This window comes from Lynx canadensis, chromosome D3, assembly GCF_007474595.2.
Source record: "Lynx canadensis isolate LIC74 chromosome D3, mLynCan4.pri.v2, whole genome shotgun sequence".
NCBI lineage: Eukaryota > Metazoa > Chordata > Mammalia > Carnivora > Felidae > Lynx > Lynx canadensis.
Genome location: NC_044314.2, coordinates 5484499 through 5506053, shown reverse-complemented (window position 1 = coordinate 5506053; position 21555 = coordinate 5484499).

Below are 21555 nucleotides of genomic sequence, written 5' to 3'. Positions count from 1 at the left end.
GGAGCTGAAGGATGAAGACAAGGCAGGGGAGAAAGGGAGAAGGAGGTTTTCACACAGAGAAAAAATGTGGACCAAGTCTGCACCGTGGGAACCGACCAGAAGGAGGATGGTGGGGGCATGAAACCCTGTGCCTGAGGAAGAGTGGTGGTAGCAGAGGTTAAGGAAGGTGGAGATGGGCTCTTCCAGTAGTTGTGCTATGTTTGGGTTTTGTTCTAACCAAAAGGAAAGCTATCAAGGAAGGGTCGTGAGATGAGGAGGAGGATGATTTGCACCGAATAATGTTTTCTGAAGCTAACTCTATGGTTCCCTGGAAAAAGACGGGAGTGTATAGCTGAACCCAAAACTGGCATGAGGGAAGACTGAGATTATCACCTCACGGGGTGACATTTCTTTCTGGACTCAAAGCTGCGTTGACACACGTGCTTTCTGTCAGGAATATCTATAGTCAGTCCTTTCCCTGAAGGCACAGCTCTCTATTAAGCATATCAGCTCCAAACACCAACGCCTGGCCTCGAGACCTTTCTCCTGTCTTCCTAATACTATAAAATCAAGCCTGTTCATTCTTGTTCTGGTTATATATCTGTCTCTGCATAACAAATGGTTCCAATACTTAGCAGTTTTAAATAATAAACATTATCTCACCCCATTTCTGAGTGTCAAGAATCTGGGAGCAGCTTAGCTGGGCGTTCCTGGGAGGTTGCAGTCGAGAAGTCAGAGGGGGCTAAAGGCATCTGAAGGTTTGACTGGAGCTGGACAATCTGAAGACTTCCTCTCCTCACTGCACAGACGTCCTCCACAGGATTGCTTGAGTGTCCTCACAACATGGCGGCTCCTTGCAGGATGAGCAAGCCAAGAGTGAGATCAAGGAAAGAGGGCAAGGCCTTTTATGACCTAGGCTCACTTCCACCTTATTCTATTTATGAGAAAAAAATGACTATGTCCAGCCCACATTCCTGGAAAAGGAATGAGGCCTCACTTTTTGGAAAAAAAAATTAAAGAACTTTTGGACAAATTCTAAATCACCTAGTTAAGAAGACTGACAAAAGCCTGTATAGCAGCCAAAGTTTCAAAGAACATTATTCCATTGGTTTTAAGCTTCCTCTCTACTTTTGGTTCCTAAATACTCCTTCTTTTTCTGAGTTTAGTCATATATTCATAGAATTAAAAAATAAAATATTTGCCAAGCGTATCTTAGAATTCTTAAGGAGAATATTTTGTTTTGTTTTAATGTAACAGTTTAATATTTCCAGAGATACAATACAATTTTGTAATATTTGCTTCTACTCTTCACAAGATTTTTCAAATGCATTCTTGAAAATATATTATTCAAGTTTTATGTGAAACTAAGAATAATAGAAATCCATGTGTCAAATTATTTTTAAATTAGTTAATAAGGTAGAGCTTCTATTTTAATGCCCATATAATGCCTATCTGTGTCTCAAAATTTAAATGCTCACAGAAATCTGTAAATTTTTGTTTATTTCCATAAACTCAGTAAAGAAAGATTCTTTCCTTAGTAGAATTTTTATTGGATTACATATCACTTAAATTGCTCTTACCCAGTAGTAACAGCATGCATATAACTTATCTTAACATTTGACCACAATGAAAAAGCATACAACACTTTCTTAAGAAATTCATATTGAGAATTTAAGGTTTTGCAAATGGTTCAATACTAAATGGCTTCTAAAGGGAATCACATACTGATATTCCATAATTTTTAATGCTCAGAATCAAAAACATCAAATTTTAGGTTAAGAAATAAAATCTGGGGGCTCCTGGGTGTCTCGGTTGATTAAATGTTTGATTTTTGATTTTGCCTTGGGTCATGATTTTGCAGTTCATGAGACTGAGCCCTGCATCGGGCTCTGTAGTGACAGCGTGGAGCCTGCTTGGGGTTCTCTCTCTCTCTCTCTCTCTCTCTCTCTCTCTCTCTCCCCCCCCTCTTTCTCCCTCTCTCTCTCTGTCCCTCCCCTATTCATACACTCTTGCTCTATCTTTCTCTCTCAAAATAAAGAAATAAACTTAAAAAAATCATGACTTGCCATTTCTTAATAACTTTTCATATTATTTTTAAATAAATTTATTTTACAAATGTCATTATATTAATGTTTATATTAGGAAATATTATAAAACTTCTGATAACCAGTATTTATGCCTCTTTTTACATTTGTAGCCTTCAATAATAATGGCTATTGACCAACTGAAAGGCAACTGGGACAACTGAAGAACTTTAACTTTATTTCAACTTAAATTTTTAAAAACTGACACTTTTGAAGCGTTTGGAAAACTTTTGAGTATGTTTGGAACAAATTGGGTATATAAGTCAACTACGTTGACTGTAAGCCTCGTGAAATCTAAATACGGAGCAAATCTTTCCAGCGGACATTTGACATGTAGGCGTTAAGTGTAAAATGCACACCGGACTTTCAAAACGTACTATGCCAATAGTTAAATATCTCATCATTAATGCATTATATTAATTAAGTTTTTAAATGGTAATATCTTTGATATATTAAACTAAAACCACTGTTACAATTACGTACACCTGTTTCTTTTTACTGCTTAAAGGGGAAATTGGAAAGTTTCAAATTATATATGACTCATATTCTATTTTCATCACCGAGAGCTACTCTAAGCTGTAATTTAGAAATTAAAGACCAGCGTTTGACAAATTCCTCTATTCTGGGGGTATTTAAGTATAATTCTTTGTGTTCCTGACTTATACTTCTTTACATTATGTTATCACATTATGGAGTCCAAAACTGAAGTATTTTCTTCTTGCTTCTTCATGGAGTGACTTCATCTATATATTGACCTGATGTTTTTCTCATGATTAGAATAGGGTTATGGGCTTTGGGGAGGAAGACCACGGAGGCCATTTTCTATCCATCCTGTCAAGGGTACCGACCGTCAGCATGACTTTCACCATTGATTCTGTCTGAACACCTGGCTGATTGTCTCCGCTGTAACTTACCCTGTACGTCTAATTCCTTGAGAATGGAGTATCTGCATACATTACCTGGAGTTCTTCTGCAAGAGAGAAATAGCTCTTCTCCTTTATTTATTAATTCATCCCATCACTTACTTATAATCAGTATGGACTCCCGGGCATTTATTTTATATGTTGGGGAGAGGGAGCAATCCTGTGTTATTTATCATGTTGCTCAAGTTGTTCCGGTTTCGGAAGCTCTTTTGACTGCTCTGGTCCGTCTTTGATGTATCCCTATCAGTGCAGGAGTTTTTATACTTTCTGGCACTACGCTGAGATGTGCCAGGCTCTCATCTTTATATATATTTTTATCCCAGTGCTAGAATCAGCCATTTCTCCCAGGAGCTCTGGTTCTTTTTCCGGAAAGATGGTTTGAAACTAAGATCTGGGAACTAGGTGCGCTTGTTGCTAACTGCAAATTTCTGGCTTTCTGGCCCTCTCAGCTGACAGAACAAGGAAACATATCTGAATTTACTAACCCATGTAGACACGCAGATGCATAAATATTTCATACGTAACCACCTGTATGTATATTATGTCACTTGGAGTTCATCGTGGTGTCTCCAACTGTGGTGTGTGACCACATGCATCCTGCTGGCCTCCTCACCATGCAGACACATAGATTCCCACTCCAACCATAAGAAATCTGGCTTCCAACACCTGCCTTCCTTTAATCAATTGCTTAACTGTACTATGAATCTCTCACAGGAGATCACGTTTCAACCACAGTACAGAACCCACGTGTCACTCCTTACCTTTGGTCTTAAGCACCCCATTCATTTCCAGAGTTACTTAGGTCAGCGTCGTTCTCTCCCCCCGCCACCCCCTTTAGGGAGCTTTTTTCATAAATTTGTAATGTACTTAGGGGCGCCTGGGTGGCGCAGTCGGTTAAGCGTCCGACTTCAGCCAGGTCACGATCTCGCGGTCCGTGAGTTCGAGCCCCGCGTCAGGCTCTGGGCTGATGGCTCGGAGCCTGGAGCCTGTTTCCGATTCTGTGTCTCCCTCTCTCTCTGCCCCTCCCCCGCTCATGCTCTGTCTCTCTCTGTCCCAAAAATAAATAAACGTTGAAAAAAAAAATTAAAAAAAAAAATTTGTAATGTACTTATATTCTATTTGTAATATAGTATATGGAATATAACCTGACAGTTGACAAATACACATATATGTATGTATATATACCGATATATAGTGTATTATTTGTTAGAAGACAGTATTTCCTGAACTATGGGACCCAGGCCAATACGGTTTGTAGCTTTTGAAATTTCTCTATCACATGGACAAAGCAAGGTGCGACAATTAAGAAACGGAAGCATTTCGATGAATTGATGATGGAACAATTCATGAGCTGGTATAAACCATCACCACCACTTGCCATATGGGGTAGATTGAAGTGATAATGGAAGGAATGTGGAACATTCTACAGCAGAATAATAACCCTTTTACCAAGCTTTCACGGTGTGTGTGGGTTTGACTTCTACAGCATAATCATGCTACAGATTTTAATCAAAGGTGATTACCTACAAATTATTTTATTTGAAACCAGCCTTATAAAGTTAATCCGCCAGGTAAATAAAACTAAATTAAAATCTAGAAGGAAGAAATGATTCGGCATTGTGGCTTCTCTTTTCATACCGGAAAAATATCGAGACGAGAAAAAGAAGTATTTGAGAAAACGATTTAAAATAACAGTGTACCCTCTACTCGTCCTCGCCTACCTGACCTTTTCCCTATGGGCATTGATCATAGCCCTTCAAGTAGAAATGCTTGAAAAACTAATTCCAATAATCTAGGAATGATTATTGAGATCTCAAAGGGGACTGAGTACTAGAGACAGGAAAACAGAAACAAAATGGGTTGAACACGTCAGTCTTTATTTTATTCGGAGGAAGTTCAAAGCAACTTCGTCAAGGTGATAAACTACATTTTTGGTACTATTAGAACGCAAAACAATTCTCTTCTGACTGCACTTGCAACCAGAAATGCTGAATTCCTTCCACTTCAGAGACAGGCGTGAGGGAAAGGAGACTTTGTGGCCCAAGATCCAAAGCCTAGAATATCGGAATACCACACCTGGCGTACATTCCATTTTTACATAAAGTGTCTCAGGGTCCAGCGTGTAATTCATTTTGCATTTCCTACAATCTGTAGGATGGGAACTCACCAGTCAATCTCAAATTGCAAATGAATTACTCTTCAGAATCCGTATATGACCGTACGTACAACCACGTTCACTTTGAAGATGTTGAGTGAAAAGGTTTTAAAATGTCATGTCTTGAGCATTCTGGAAATTTCCAACCCCAGCATGCCCAGCACACTCTCATTATACCAGTTCTTATTCATCGTATGAAAACTTCCTATTTATTTTGATCACAGGATTATCACCACGAGCCTAACTTATATTCAGTCAAACCTCACTGAGCCAATCTTTTTTTTTTCTTAGCTGACATTTGGGGTACGTTGAGGTCTTCCTTTTCCAAATGCGGAACTCTGAAGATTCACAGAATTATCTCTAGAACGTTGCACATGTCTGCTCCTAAAAGATAAATTAATGGCTTACTATTGGCCGCTGTATTTGTTCCCCTACCTGCTTATGTCAACGGTACATATTTTTTCAACGGTAATTGTTATACGTAGTGATAAAATACAAGTGCCATAAACTTGTTTTATAGAAATCCAGCTGGTCTAGAAGATGTTAGTGAAATCCAGGTCATAATTTTGTTGTGAAGTGCAGTGTGAAGAAACAAAAGTACTCAGATTGTCTCATCAAAGCCCTGAAGTTCTCACTCCTCTTTGAATGAGCTGAAGTTAGAGATCACTGTTGATACACTTCATGCAAACAAAACAAAACAAAACAAAAAAACATCTAGAACTTGTCTTTAGTAGGAATGGCAAAACCTCTAAAATTTTAACTTGCTGTATCCTACTTTTTATGACTTGATGTGCAAGATCACTTATTTAGAAATCTTTTACGTTCGATAATTTTGCTGATTTTCTGTTATGTTCCAGGAACTCTTCTAGGTATTAGGAAAAGAAAAGGGAAGTGAGAAATTCCTGATATCAAAGAGCTCAGAGTGCAGCAGGAGATACAATTTCATATACTGTCAGTTCTTCAATAGAAAAGGAGTAAGTGCTCAGGAAAAACAAAGAAGAAGCTATAGAAACTCCCTTTGCTCTTTTTTCTGGTTTAAAACCACAGGGAGATAAGTCATAGGATCTTTTAAATAATTGGTAAATTGTCTTGTGGCAAATGAATGCTTCACAACGGTTCATGATTCAGGCATAATTTCAAGAATCACTGGTTTCTGGCGAAGTGTAATTGAGATATTATGTGTGTATCATTTCTAATTGTTACTAAAAGTGTTAGCATATAATCTACGTAAACATGGCCTTGATATTTATCCCGCAGACTGACTAAATGATGAGACAAGCATTTCACCTTCTAAAAATAACACATTAGCGGAAAAGGGTTCGAACTTTGTATGGGGATATTTTTAGGATTAATGAGATGCAGTCTTAGAGGCAGTTTGGAAAACAACAATGAGAAAAGCTACATAAACAAAGTTGTCACCATTATTCCAAATCAAGATCCTTGATAAATCTGGAAGAGATTTAATTATATAGCTGGCTCTTCCTTATACATGGGAATATTTCATTGCTCAGCACCACATCAAACGGATGAAATTGACTCCAAATGTTTCCCTTCGGGGCCTGGAGAGGAGCCACAAATACAGAGTCAGTCCTAAATGCAAAGCGGAGTTCATCACAGAAAGAAATTTTCAAAAGAAGAAATAGTGAGGAGAGGAGAGCATGTGAATGAAAACTAGATCCGGGAACCTTTGATAGATGATCCCGTGGCTTTCCCCTCTCCATGATTCTTCTCATCTTCCCAGTTTCACCAGGACCCCTGGCAGGGTTGTTATAACAGTGCAGAGAAGAACACAAATCACAAATGCTTAGGTTTTCGTTCCGTTGGTTGGTTCTTGTTTGGTTTTCAATGTCAAAGGCTAAGACTCCATTATAAGATACAAAGATTTGGGAGAATACATCAAAAGCTGCTTTCTCTCAGGGGGTGAAGTCAGAGCCTGCCGGGTTCTCAGACCAGCCAAGCACATCTCAAGGACCTAACCCAGTCTGCAGACTCTTTCTATAAATAAAGTTATGCTGCGAAACTTGTATTCCTTTATGTGTCGTCCATGACTTCTTCGGTTGTGAGAGGGAATGTATGGTCCACAAGGCTGCACGTATTTACTAGCCGACCTTTTCCAGAAAAATATTGCCATCCACTGACGTAGACTGGGGTGGATCCTTGGGAAATGGCTGGAGGCCCTCTCTGCCCTGCTGGCCCCAGGCCAAATCCCCAAGGGAAGGGCTGTAGGTGGAAGTCGCAGATGGATGGGAGAACTGAGAAGCAAGGAACCAGAATAGTTGGGCATGAGATGGACATTTCGAGTTTTGCCACCTGTAACAGGTACAGGGAGCTGTGCGTGTACGGGCACAGTAGGCACAAGACTCGAGTTTCTCTGACATATAAGGCGTTAGAGGAAAGCAGTTAGTTGGAAGCAACTGTAGTTAAGATGAAATCCCATTGTAGGGGAGTAAAAAGGAAGGGCCAGTAAGTTGAGTGTGTTGACGACCACCATCCATTGGGTACAGGTGTCCCTCGGATGTTAGTTCAAGCAGCTGACCCCCGACGACCGCTTGTCTTCATGCCGTGGTAACCCCGCAGCTCCCATCCGTCTTAATCCCCACTTCACGGACCTTATACGCGAACTAAGGAGACTGTGAGACCCAGGAGTAACTGAGGGGAGCCAGACTTCGCGGAAGTAACCAAGAAACGTCCCTATATTAGGAGACATTTTAGCTTTAATCAAGGCTCAGTGGTGCTTTCAGGGTTAGGGAGACCTCAAGCCACCTTAAACTTGCCATGTGTCTGTTTCGATGCTCAGGGGCCTGCTCCTCCTAAACTTGTGTCCAATATTCACACGAGAGCAGGAAAAGCTGTGACGTGAACTTACAGAGTGATGTGGCAACGCGTGGGATCAACTTTTGTGTCTGATTGCCTGCCGTCCAAACTGTGTTCTAGAATCGATGGTTTGTTTAATATGAACATCCAAACGCTCTCGCTGTTTGCTCCGTGTGCCTCGAGCAGGGCCTAGCAATTTGGGCTTGACATTCTCTTTATTTCAGTTATCCATTCACGGTCAGAATCAGTGAGGTAAGAAACTTTTCATTCTCCGGTGATGAGTGCCTACGTTCTGAACTAAGGCAGTACCGTAGAACTGGGAAAGAGGAGAGATGAAAAGATGGTTTTGAAAATAAAACCTATAAAACGCAGGGGTAATTGTGTGAAGGTGTGCTATAGAAGTTCTCCAGGATGGTCCCAGGTTTTCTGGCTTGAGCCACTGGGGGCGAGGTCTTAACATCAGTGTGGACGCGGCAAAACTAAATTGGGACTGAATGACAGGATATAAAAATAATTCCAGTTTTGCAAACGTTAAGAGAAGAAGCCTGTGGGATACACAAACAGAAATTTGATTTATTCCTATATATGTAGATGTAAACTTTAAGGCAATTCTTAAGCCTAGAGACAGAGATTTGGTAACTAACATTAAACTCGAAATTGTCACGAGAGATGGATTTTTTTTATAAAGTTCTGATGTTTCCAACTGAGCACCGATTATTTCTGTCACTCTTAATGGGTAAATTGGTCTCAGATTTCCTTTTGGGTCCCACCATTGCCCCCATGATCTGATACCAATGGCACATACATCACTGAATATAGGTTATTTATGCTGTTATGCCTTGCAAGAATGGGTCATGTATCTTATCTAGGTTTCATAAAAAAGGGTTTTCAAAAAATTTATGTAGTTTTAAATTCTCCTTAATCAGAAAGGTAGTGTGATAAAATGGAAAAGGCAAGTAGATGGGTTCAGAAATGAGGTAGATTTGTGATTTCTATCAATTCAGAGCCTTCTTCATTTCCTTGTAAAAGGGTGATGGGATGAATATTCCTGCACACCGAAAGGAATTGTTGTAAGAAAGAAATAAGAATTGGTAAGACTCAGGGTGCCTGGGTGGCTCAGTCGGCTAAGTGTCCGACTTCTGCTCAGGTCATGATCTCACGGCTCTTGAGTTTGAACCCCACAGCGGGCTCTGTGAGGACGGCTCAGAGCCTGGATCCTGCTTCAGATCCCGTGTCTCCCTCTACCTGCCCCCTCCCTCCTCACGTTCTGTCTTTCTCTGTCTCTCAAAAATAAACATTAAAAAAAAAAGAATTGATAAGACTGTTTCCAAGATATACTGTCTTATAGCAGTGAAAGGCAGTATAATTATTCATAACATGTCAGATCTCTGACGTTTGGTTTCTTAGTCCGTTCAGGCTGCTCTAACAAACAACCACAAACTAGGGGCACAGTAGGTTGAGCGTCCAACTCTTGATCTCCGCTCAGATCACGATCTCGCAGTTCATGAGTTCAAGCCCCGCATTGGGCTATGCACCGATGGCACAGGGCCTTCCCCTTCCTGCTTCTCTCTGTCTCTCTCTCTCTCTTTGTCTCTCTCTGTCTCTCTCCTCTCTCTCCCTCTCTCTCAAAATAAACAAATAAACTTAAAACAAAATACCACAGACTAGGGGACTTATAAACAGCAGGCATCATTTCTCACAGCCTGGGGCCTGGAAATCTGAGATTAGGGTGACAACAGGGTCTGGTGAGGGCTCTATTCCTGGTCTTATCTTCACGGGGTGGAAGGGGGTGAGAAGTCTCTGTGGAGTCTTTTGCTTAAGGACATGGATCCCATTCATAGGGTTCCTGCCTCATGACCCAGTCACCTCCCGGAGGCCCCACTATCACCCTAGGGATTAGGATTTCAACATATGAATTTAAAGGCCCACAAACATTCAGACTCTAGCATTTGAGTAACACATTTGATGCTATATCTTATACTTTAATATTTAGCAAAATACACCATTCTGCAAAGACTTAGGGAAAAAAGCAACAACAAAGCAATAGGGCTTTGTACATAGGCCAACATATTCACAGGTTTGTCATTCTATCAGGTATAAATAAAGAGCTGAAATACATAGCATTAATTATCGTTTCTTATATTAAAACATTTGTATCTGGTTTGCTTTGTGGAATTGTAATAGCCATTGAAACATTTCTACTTATTGTTTCGATTCTGATACAACCCATTTCTTCCTCACAAAGTAATTATCCGTAATAATGTGAGGGGTTTTGTTTGGTTTTATTATCAAAGCAATATGGAATCGAAATCATCAGGTTTGTTAATTCAAGTCAGACATTCACATGCATAATCCTGAGAGCATAGCTTAATATGACCATTCATTTCAACACGATGGTAGTGAGAGAAATAAAATGCCAGATGGATAAAAAGGCAGTAACAAATTAAATTTACAATAATTTGACGATGGTTTGAAGCAAAAGGGAAGAAAAATACATTTTAACACATATCTCAAAAAGTTATTCAGTTCTTATGGAATGTTAAACCAGTGTTTATGACCAGTGACATTTAAATTCATCCTCTGTAACAAAATACATTTGTTAATGTATTTATGATGACAAAACTTTTTACCAAAATAAAGCACTGCAAGGAACAAGTTGAATGTTGAAAATAACACTTAAACTCAGTCGAAAATCTAATTTGTGCCAGGCGGGCTGCTAAATGATTTACATGCATTATCTCCCTTAATGCTAGTGACAGCTTTGAGGTTCAGTGTTAATGCTTTTCTCAAGAAGAGGACCCTAAGGCTCAGAAAGGTTGATTAACTTGCCCAAAGCCAAACAGCTATTATGTAATGGAGTCAAGATTCAAACCACCTCTGCGGGACCATAGCCCCAGGTCTCTCAACATAACCAGTTGAAATCTATAGAAAATTCTTCCTGTTTTCTTTTAGAAATCAAATGCAAAGCACTACAGAAGCGTTACAAGAGCAGGAGAACATTAACACTGGTTTGTACAAATATTGAAGACCACAAAACCGTCATTGACTGGTAGCTGCCTTTGTGAGCAGAGACAGGGGATGTGACCTCAGTATATGTTTTGATCTATTGATACGCATGTATTTTTTGCATTAATCAGCCTTCACCATATATTTATTCAGTGTTTGCTACCAAGCAAGCCTTGGCCTTACCAAATTTACTGAAACTGCCTTTGAATAGCACTCGGAAATTCAGAAGAATCCCTTGATAGGTCTGAACACTGAAAATTTGGTTTTATCATCACAAGCAAAATATGTCCTTAATAGACAATTAGGCCTGGTATTTAATCATGGTCTCAAAAAGGGCTTTATGTGAACTATTCAAAAACTAAAGTCATTATCCTCTGACAGACAAATAACAAAATGTAATTGGTTTCTATCAAATAACTCCATACAATATGCTAAATTTGTTTAGGTATCTTTGGGGTACGCTTTGTTCCTAATGTATCCTGGCAGGTTCACCTGGAAACCGTGTGGATCCATATTATTAGGTGCTTCATGGGAAAATTACTGAGGATTTTGACATCTGCTATGATAATTTTCCAGGCTCAAGACTATTCCACTTCTCTCTATGGTAAAAAAAAAAAAACAAAAACAAAAAACAAAAGAACTTCAGACATAGAAGCAAGGAGCTATTTTCAATCGGAACAACTCAGATTTATTCTTTAGTAAAATTCCAGGTTTTCCCCACAAGCAACATTCAGGCAAATAGTGAGTTTGTTCCTTGTGGGATCCCTGAGAAAAAAATAATGAAAAATAAAGTCATGCACCTCCACTATTTACTCGCAGTTTTATGTTTCCTTTACCATTTTCTTTACGTAACAGAATCAAGCTGGTTAAAAGGAATGTACCCCTGCCTGTGGTGATGTAGAAGAGAAAGGGGAAAACATGATCATGTAATGACTTTTTTTTCAAATACATGCAATGCATATTCTACTACATCGACAATGAGTATTTACTGATCTTCATGGGGCAAAATATACATCTTTGAAGGCATTTTTATATTTGAAGACAAACCCACAATTTGTAGTCCTGGAAGTAGAGAGGTTTAAAAGATGGTCAGTCAAGATCCTACTAGGGGTAGATGACTCAATTTTATTTGGGGCGATAAAACATGTTTATTTTATGAGAAAACTGGTTGAAAGTACTCTTTAAATTAATGGGAATCACATCACAGAATGATTAATGGGAATTATTCTGCTTGTGGAAATAGGAAAGCTGACGTCACTCTCGACCTAATCAGTGATGATTTGGCTTGATCAGGGGAGCATTTTATTTCGGACTGTGTAATGTTTTGAAGATTGCTTCCGAGTTTGTCTCTGGAGAATCTGTTGTTATTTTCCTCGGTGTGATATGAGAGGTTTTTTTCCCACTTTGTATCATTAAAGATGCAGGCCTGTATTTGAATATTGACCATTTCTGTGGTCAACTGTTTGGTCATTGATAAGAGCATTGATTGTTGCTCTTGTTTGTTTTAAGAGATACTAGAAACCACAAAGCATGATCGTCAATGGTGATCATCCTCACCCAGTTGATCTACATATTCATCAAAACCACTATCAAAATTTCAAATGGCAGTTTTTGAAACCGGCAAACATCTTTAAATTTATAGGGAAACACAAGAGATCCAGAATAAACAAAACAATCTTTGAGAAAAGAACAAATTTGGAGGACTTACATGACCCTGTTTCAAAATTTAATACAACTTTACTGAATGATACCAGAGTAAGGATAGATATATCAAACAATGGAAGAGAATTAAGATTCTAGAAATAAGCCCTGACATTTATGGTCAACTGATTTTTCACACAGGTCTCAAGAAAATGCAATGGGGAAAGTCCGAGTGATATGGAAGAATTGGAGGCCTTGATAAGATCTCTTCCAGTTGAGGGAGGGGACAAAGAATGTGATGTCTGTGGGTTTAACGGGAGGGGAGACTGCTGTTTTAAGGCATGTTTTAGGGTAAAGTAAAGCACATAACTGGGGCGATACTAAAGAAGAAATAGGGTACAAAATATACACCTTTGTTTTTTGAGATGTTTGTGGAAGGTTCCTTGAGAAAGAGAAAGGTGGAGGTAGGGAAACCATCCCCAGCGGACAGGAGCACACGGCACGGTGCTGGGTAGGCAGGCCAGCTCCAGAGCACCTTTGAGGGCAGTGGGTAAATGTGAGGAGACACCTTGGAGGCACCTCTCCCACTGCTTCCCTCTCTCAGTGCAGTAGGAAGAGGGATCAGAGGTGGCTTAGAGTGAGGATAGGGAGTGACTGAATGCTGGAGCGAGGAAGCAAAGCAAGAAAGGAAGGGACTCCATAGGACAAGCTTGGCTTGGGTTGCAGTAAGGACCCCCCACAGTTTATAAATGATGAAGTTACCAGTCCAAATAAAGAATTTACACAATTTCCTCACTTGTTACCAATGAATGACACATATAATAAAGCATAAAGCAGTGGAATAACTGAAATGAGAACATTCCATGTTACCAAAATGTTTTGTTCCTTAAAATTTCTAGGATGGTAGTCAAGAAATTCATGAAGAGAAACCAGGCTATGTATAATAGCATGTTTTTAGATCTTTCTCAGGGGTGGTCATGTTTTTTTCTCTGCAAAATTAAACTAGTAAGCCTGACTACCAGGGACTGAGAAATAAAGGAAGGAACCAAAATACAAAAGATGAATAATAAAATAGTAATTACAAAAATTCAATTCTGAAACTGAAGGATTTCATGTTTAGGTAACTTCCAGATAACTCTGATAACTTAATCATGTCGATTTGAAGCAGTCTTGTGTAGGCAATGATGGATATTTCTTTGACCACCTGAAATTCTCCTTCCCAGGATGCAATCTATCCTACCCAAATTGCATCTGACCAAGCCACTTTCTAAAATTAAAACGTACATAGAGCCTCCTGATCGGACAGCAGAAAATGTAAGTGTCTAGCCTAGGGTTTAAAAGGATTTACCCCCTAAATTTACTGCCTCCACGATGTCATTTGTTTTCCGATACCCCACAAATATTTCAATTTGGCAAACATTGCCTGACATCGTTATCTCATTCCCATATTTAAGCCTGGCCAAAAAGTCTTCCTTTCCTTTGGAATGTTTTTTTTTTTTCTTTTTTTAATCTAATTCAGGTCCCTTCCCTTCTTTCTACCTTCGGAGTTTATATTTAAGAAAAGAAAGAACTCCTTTAATTAAGGTTTTCTTTGCCAACACGTGTGATTGCATTCTGCCTATTATCGCTTTCATCTATTGTCATCTTTACTCTTCATGTGGAAATTAAAACATACTTATCAGCTATTTAGTCTCTGTGTATTTTTCTCCATTGTATGTCAAGGTTATAAACCTATAAAAATAGAGTCTAAATCTTGCAGATTTTCAACCACAGTACCAGTTCACAGTCACTAATGCACCTGCATTCTCGAGATACACAGAAGTGTGGTTAAATGATTCCTGAATATTAAAATACAAATACAATGAACAAGGAGCTTCAGTTACCCACCTGGGACCATAACCAACTAGTATTTGTGCCAATTTACTTTTCAAAATGGCTCACTGAGATCTGAATGGTGACTCCTGTGCCTCAGCAGTCTCCTGTGTCAATCAAAGTCTGCAAACACAACCTGCTATTTTTCTCCTCATTATTTCCCCTCCCTTCTTGTGGATTCTCTAATAAAGCAGAAAAGCGGATAATTTGCACAATTAATCAAGCAAGTGAATCATTAGAATGACAACTGTTTAAAGTTTGAATGGTAATTTTCATTCATTCATTCTATTATTTTAAACACTTATGATCAAAAGCTGCTACTTACTGAATTGAACTTATCAAGGAGACCTCATAATTAGAAAATGCTTTTACAGGAGCCACAAAAATCCCAAACCATATTTATGATCAAATGGTAACATTACTCTTGGACATTCCTGGAAATGTACCTCAAGGTTTTATTACACTGTGTGATCTGTTATGTTTCTTCTTGATTCTTTATGACAACTTTCTAAAATTGTTCCTTGAAAACTAGAAGACACTGCTAAAAAACAAAACAAAGTGGTCATTTGTATCTTGCATGAAAATATTTGTAAAATGCAGCTAACAATGTATAGAATAAATATATGGGACATATGAAAGGGAGATTTTGATGTGTGCAGGGTTTGGAACAAACCAGTTGAATTTAAGTGTGAAAAAAACTGATACAGAAAAAGGAATAATCAATTTCATCCTTTTTGGAAAATACTGAATATCATTTTAGATAGTAACCATAATCTCTTTGCCTCTTATCCTTGGGCCTAGCTCACTGCCTTTATAGAAAAAATGTCAGCACCGAATCATTAATATTTTATGCTATATCATCACCGATACGATATTAATGTTGTATATTCTTGCCTTATTAAAGATGATCATATTATTGCAATCCAGGTGTTTTCATACTAACCAATCTTATACTGGCATCTCTAAGTTGCAAAATCAAAGCTTCCTTATCTATAAAAGGCTTCCCTCAGCTTAGCCTCTTGGAGTAAATGTGTCAATCAATGGATGTCTGCCTTCATTAACTTTGTGAAGCATTCTGGAGAAGAGGCAAACCCAGTATGTTGAGTTGGGTGTTGGGTGTGCTGTCTCAATAAGCCAAAGTTGCAGGCTGGTCAATGTCCCCATGTTTCCCACCTAGAGTTTACTCCAACCTCAAAGTAGTCTTTTTGATAATGCAATTCTAATTGATGTTTCATGACCATAGTGATCAATGCAGAAAAAGGGATGCAGAAAAAGGGATATTTAGCATCCGTTACTGGACGTACTGTCCCACACTTCAAATGACATCCACTAACACTGACAAAGATGTGAGAAGATAGTGCCAATAATGCTGTCAGAAATGACACCCTGACATAACACTTTCTACAACATGATTTGGGCAAGTCTTGCATCCGTAAGCGTTTAGCTCCTTTAGTAAATAGTAGCTGTTGATATCGGTCCTTACTGATCATGCGAGGTACTCAACATTCTTCCAATTAACCAAAGCATTTCTCTTGCTTACATCTAAAATACTGTCTAATATTAATGCAATCTTTAAATTGTTTTGGAGTCTTTAGTGAAGGCAGAGAACAAGGATATAAAGTAATAATAAATATAAGTATTAAACAATAGTGTTCATACGTGATACATAATTCCTAAAACTTATTTTTTAGAATGGTTTTAGGTTCAGAGCAAAATTTAAAGGAAAGCACGGAGATTTTCCATGAACCCCCTGCCCCCACACATGACCCTCCACAGTCTCAGCATTCTCCAACAGAGCGATGACCTTGATTACAATCGCTGAAAATACATTGACACATAATTACCAACCCGATTCCATGGTTTGTTGCCGGGTTCACTCTTGGTGTTGTACATTCTATGGGTTTGGATAAGTGTATCATGATATCTATCTGCCACTCTGGTATCTTGAAGAGTATTTTCACATTCCTAAAAACCTTGTGTCCCCTTCTCCAACCCCCTGGCCTCACTGATCTTTTTACTATGTCTATAGCTGGGCCTCTTCCAGAATGTCATCCACGGAGAATCATGCAGTGCGTAGTCTTTTTAGATTGGCTTCCCAACAATAAGAAAACAAGGCACTTGATTCGAAAAATGGCCCAAAGACCTTTCAGACACCTCACCAATGAAGATATACGGATGGAAAGTAAGCACGTGAAAAAGCGCTGCATACCATACAGCACCAGGGAAATGTGAACAAATTAAAACAATAATGAGTGGCCAAAATCTAGCACACTGACCACACCGGATCCTGGCGAGGATGTGGAACAACAGACACTCTCCTTCGTTGTTGCAGGAACGCAAAACCGTACAGCCAGTGTGCAAGACCGTTAGGCGGTCTCTTGCTAAACTTAAGTTCTTTCAATACAACCCAGCAATCCTGCTCCTTGGTATTTACCCAAAGGAGTTGAAAAGTTATGTTCACAGAAAATCGTGCACTCAAATGTTTATAGCAGCTTTATTCGTGTTTGACAAACCTGCTAGGCAACGAGGATGTCCTTCATCTTGGAGAGGTAAATGGAGAGGTGCAATGCAGTACCTCCAGACAATGGGACGTTGGATTCTGAGCAGACATGAGCCACCAACCAGGAAAAGACATGGAGGAACCATAACTGCATGTGATTAGGTGAAAGATGACACACTGTTCTAAAATGAATAGCTCATGTTTCTAAAAAATGCGATGAGAGGTTTCCTCTGTGATATGTAAAGTGCTTGGAAATGGTCTCTCCCGCCCTCATAACCGAAGCAAAGCAAACCAAAACAAAACAAAACTCTATGCCAACTGAAAATCAAAGACTACTTATATCCATCGGAGAACTGAGATCACAGGACAAAATGTAATCCCCTAGAATCGGAGGCACAGGAGAATTCAGGCAATGCAGATCAGCTCATGTAAAGCAGGAGCCCCCGGAGTCAGCAGCTGGAGAGTGTAGACTAGTCGGAAAAGATACAACTCCTGGGGTTATGGATAAGCCTCTCCCTCTCCACCCCTTTTACAAAGACCTGGAAGATACTCTTGCTTCTTCGCATGGAGATCTGAATACCTTTCTTCGTGAGCAACTTTTATCGTAAAACGTTTACAAAATTTGTCTACCTGCCAGCACATTGACTCAATTGATTCAGTGGGTATTTGCAGTCATTGAATTGCTTGGGCTTCCGAAGGTTTATGGTTAAGGTTAAGGTTATGGAACTTTAAAGATGATACAAACTTTTTTTTAAGTTTATTTATTTTTGACAGAGAGAGAATGAGTGGGGGAGGGGAAGAGAGAGGGAGACACAGAATCCGAAGCAGGATCCAGGCTCTGAACTCTCAGCACAGAGCCCGATATGGGGCTCGAACTCACGGACCGCGAGATCATGACCTGAGCCAAAGTCGGATGCTCAACCGACTGAGTCACCCAGGGGCCCCAGATGATAGAACCTTTTATTTCAAAAGATATTTTATTAGTAACACTATGAATTGTTAGCACAACTCATGTGCTAGTTTCTGGGCTAAGCACTTTATAAACATTATGTATAGTATGCTTGCAAATACTCCGTAAGATAGGTTCTGAATTCGATCACTATCCCGTGATTGCAAGTGAGAGTAAGTTTAGAATTATGAAAAGTTTGTCCATGGTCACACCAAGAATAAGTAGTTGGGCCGGAAGCTAAACCCTGCTCAGGATGTCACCAAAATAAAAATATGTAGTCTTTCTGTCAGTCTGCCTTTGATATAAACCACTTGCTTTTCCTAAAATGGCATGGTTTTTGGAACAACTTACCAAGTCTGTGTCTTTCAGGAACAAGGTTTAGACTGCCTAACAAGAATAAATGTCACATAAATTATCTTCATCTCTATCACCACGAAAAAATTTAATAAGATATGTCTTATAAAGCCTCGGGTAACGAAAAGATTTAAAAAGGATAACTATAAAATGTTGGGGAGGAACATGATCCTAATTAGACATTTTCCCCATCCTAAGGCAACAATCCAAAATGGTTGAGACTCGGTGAATGAAAATCTCTAGGAAACATATAATTAAAAATATTTGGTAGCAGAGAAAAATTCCACAAATTTTAGTAATGTGATTACTCTTCACTCCTTATGTGACTACAGTTTCTTGTCAACTACCTAGACATCTATTGGTATCAGAAATATTTTATATTTATTCTGGATAAGTGTACTTTTTAAAATAATGTGAAACAGTAGAGTAGCAAGTGTATGAACCAGCTGTAGAAAAATGGAATGAGAAAGGCAGATGGCTACATTTTATTATTTTCAGGAGTAGAGCTTTCTTTCTAAGGGTCTTTAAATTTTTCAGTCATTTGACCAAGAGATTCTCTTTCAACCTTGATTTTCCCCACATAAGTTTATTTTTCTCTAAGGGTACTTAAATAATGAAGAGTCCCCTCACATAAGAATACTGGTGTTAGAGCAGCTTCAGGGCTAATAACTCAGTCGCTAATGACATCAGCTAAAATGCAATTTTTCCATCCTTTTACTCTGCCGGTCTCAGTGTGTAAGTTGTGGCTACTGGTGTTGTTTCCTCAGTCTGAAAATGGCTGCAATCTCTCCAAACAATATGTTCTCTTACAAGTCCCCAAAGCCAGAAAAGAGAATATCATTTTCTACCCATTATTTTTCAAGTAAAATGCTACAGAATCGCCCCTAAAATTCCGGTGGTCACAACACGTTTTTCTTCATTGGTCAACATTCTGTCACGAGGTCACTCAAATTATCCCTGGCAATGCGACTCAGTTGCTGTGGTTAGCTTGGACTGATCAAGATTTCCTCCACTGGGCCAACAGAGGACACTGGGTCCTAGCCTCTGTGGAAGCAGGTTGCGTTAGCAAGGAAACAGGAGAGCCTGGTGCCACTTCTTGGTTCCACTTCCTCTCACAGGCAAAATGGCTCCCATCACTCATCAGTGCAGAGGGCCAGTCCTCTTTTTACCCACTTACATTAGAAAAATAATTGTATGAGTTAGTTACCTGCATAAATATACTGTGCTTCTACTTTTAGTAATCTATTTTTTAACAATACAATCCCATGGGCCTGAAACCTAGATACCCATTCCAGTGTACCTGATGTGATAAGTACTAATAGAAATGGGAAGAGTAATAGTGATAATACTACTGGGTCATCAAATAGTATCACTGAGTGAAAAAATTATATATATATATATATATATATATATATATATATATAATATGTGTGATTTTTATATATATGTATATATAATTATATATACATCTATATCTATATCTATCTATCTATCTATCTATATATGAATGTTGGAGAATGTTGGAGAATGTTGAAGCTCCATGTGGAAGACCCTGGAGTCTCTTTGTGCCAACACCCATTCAGTCTGCAAACACACACATACACACACATACACACACACACAGAAGGAAACTTTTGGAGGGGAGGGACATGTTAATTACCTTTGATTGGGTCATGGTGTCATGGCTATATGCATTTCTCCAAACTCATTAAATTATATGTGTACTGAATATGTTCAGTTTTTTTTAAAAAAATATTAATGGCAGGTGTGCTTAAAAAGCTACAGTAACCCAGGACAACATAGTATTGATAAACAACAAATGGATCAATAGAGTGAATATAGAGTCCAGAAATAGATCCACAAAAATAAGACAGATCAGTTTTTGACAGGTAGATGTACATAATATTTTCAAGTGGAGAAAGGCTATTAAAGGCTATTAAAAAGGAACTGGACCTTAAACCTCACACCGTTACACAAAAATTAACTCTAAACAGAGAATATATCTGAATGTAATATATAAAACTGTAATTTCTTAGAAGAAGCATAGGGAAAGATCTTTGGGTTCTGGGGTTTGGCAAAAGGTCCTGAGACAAGATACTGAAAGCACAATCCATAAAAGAAAAGTGATAAATTAGATTTAAAATGTAAACACTCCAGGGCATCTGAATGGCTCAGTTGGTTAAGCGTCCTACTCTTGCTTTCACCTCAGGTCGTTACCTAGCAATCCTGAGTTCAAGCCCCAGTTGGGCTCTACACCGACAGTGAGGAGCCTGCTTGGGATTCTCTCTCTCCCTCTTTCTCTGGCCCTCCCCTGGTTGTGGTGTCTCTCAAAATAAAGGAAAGAAAGAAAGAAAGAAAGAAAGAAAGAAAGAAAGAAAGAAAGATTTTCAATACATAAAAAAATAAGACGTAAATACTTTGTTTCCGTTCTTGTTTTTCTGTGAAAGACGCCGTTAAAAGAATTAAAAGACTCATTACACACTGCGAAAATAATTGGGAATATTTGACAATGCACTTGTATCCAGAATACATACATAACTTTCAAAACTCAACAGAAAAAAAAAAAAAACCTATGGTCCAAATATGATTTGAACAAAGACGTCACCAAAGGGGGTATCTGAAAGGTGAAAGCACATGGGAAATGATGTCTAACATCATTCGCCCAGAGCGGATGTGCAAATGAGAACCCGGATGATACACAACCACTCGGGCATTGGAAAGACTGAAGAAGAGCACACAGGAGACAGCAAGAGTTCACCAGAGCACGAATCTACTGGAACCCTCCCACATTGTCGATGAAGGGCGAATGTTTACGACCTGGAAACTCATTTGGCAGTTTCTTAGGAAGTTAAAACTAAACTTGTTATATTAATCAAAATTCCCACTCCTGAGTATTGGCCCCAAAAAAATTAATATATACATATATATTTGTTCCCACCAATGCTTATGTTTTATAGAGCTCTGTCCTTAATTGTACAAAACGGAAACAACTGCATTTCCACGGGTGAATTGATAAAAGACTGTGGTACTAATAATCACAGATGGTTTACAGAACTTGGCTGGATGACTCAGATAATATTCTGTGCGAAAGCCAGTTTCAAATGTTTATCTATGTATAATTCTATTAGCATGATACACTCAAAGAGACAAAAATGTAATGAGCGTATCTGTGGTTGGCTGAGTTTGGGGGAGGCTGGAGTGTGTGTAAAATTTAGGGGATGGATGACAGACTTGTGACCTAACAAAGCCTGGGTTTAAATAGACACGTTCATATTATC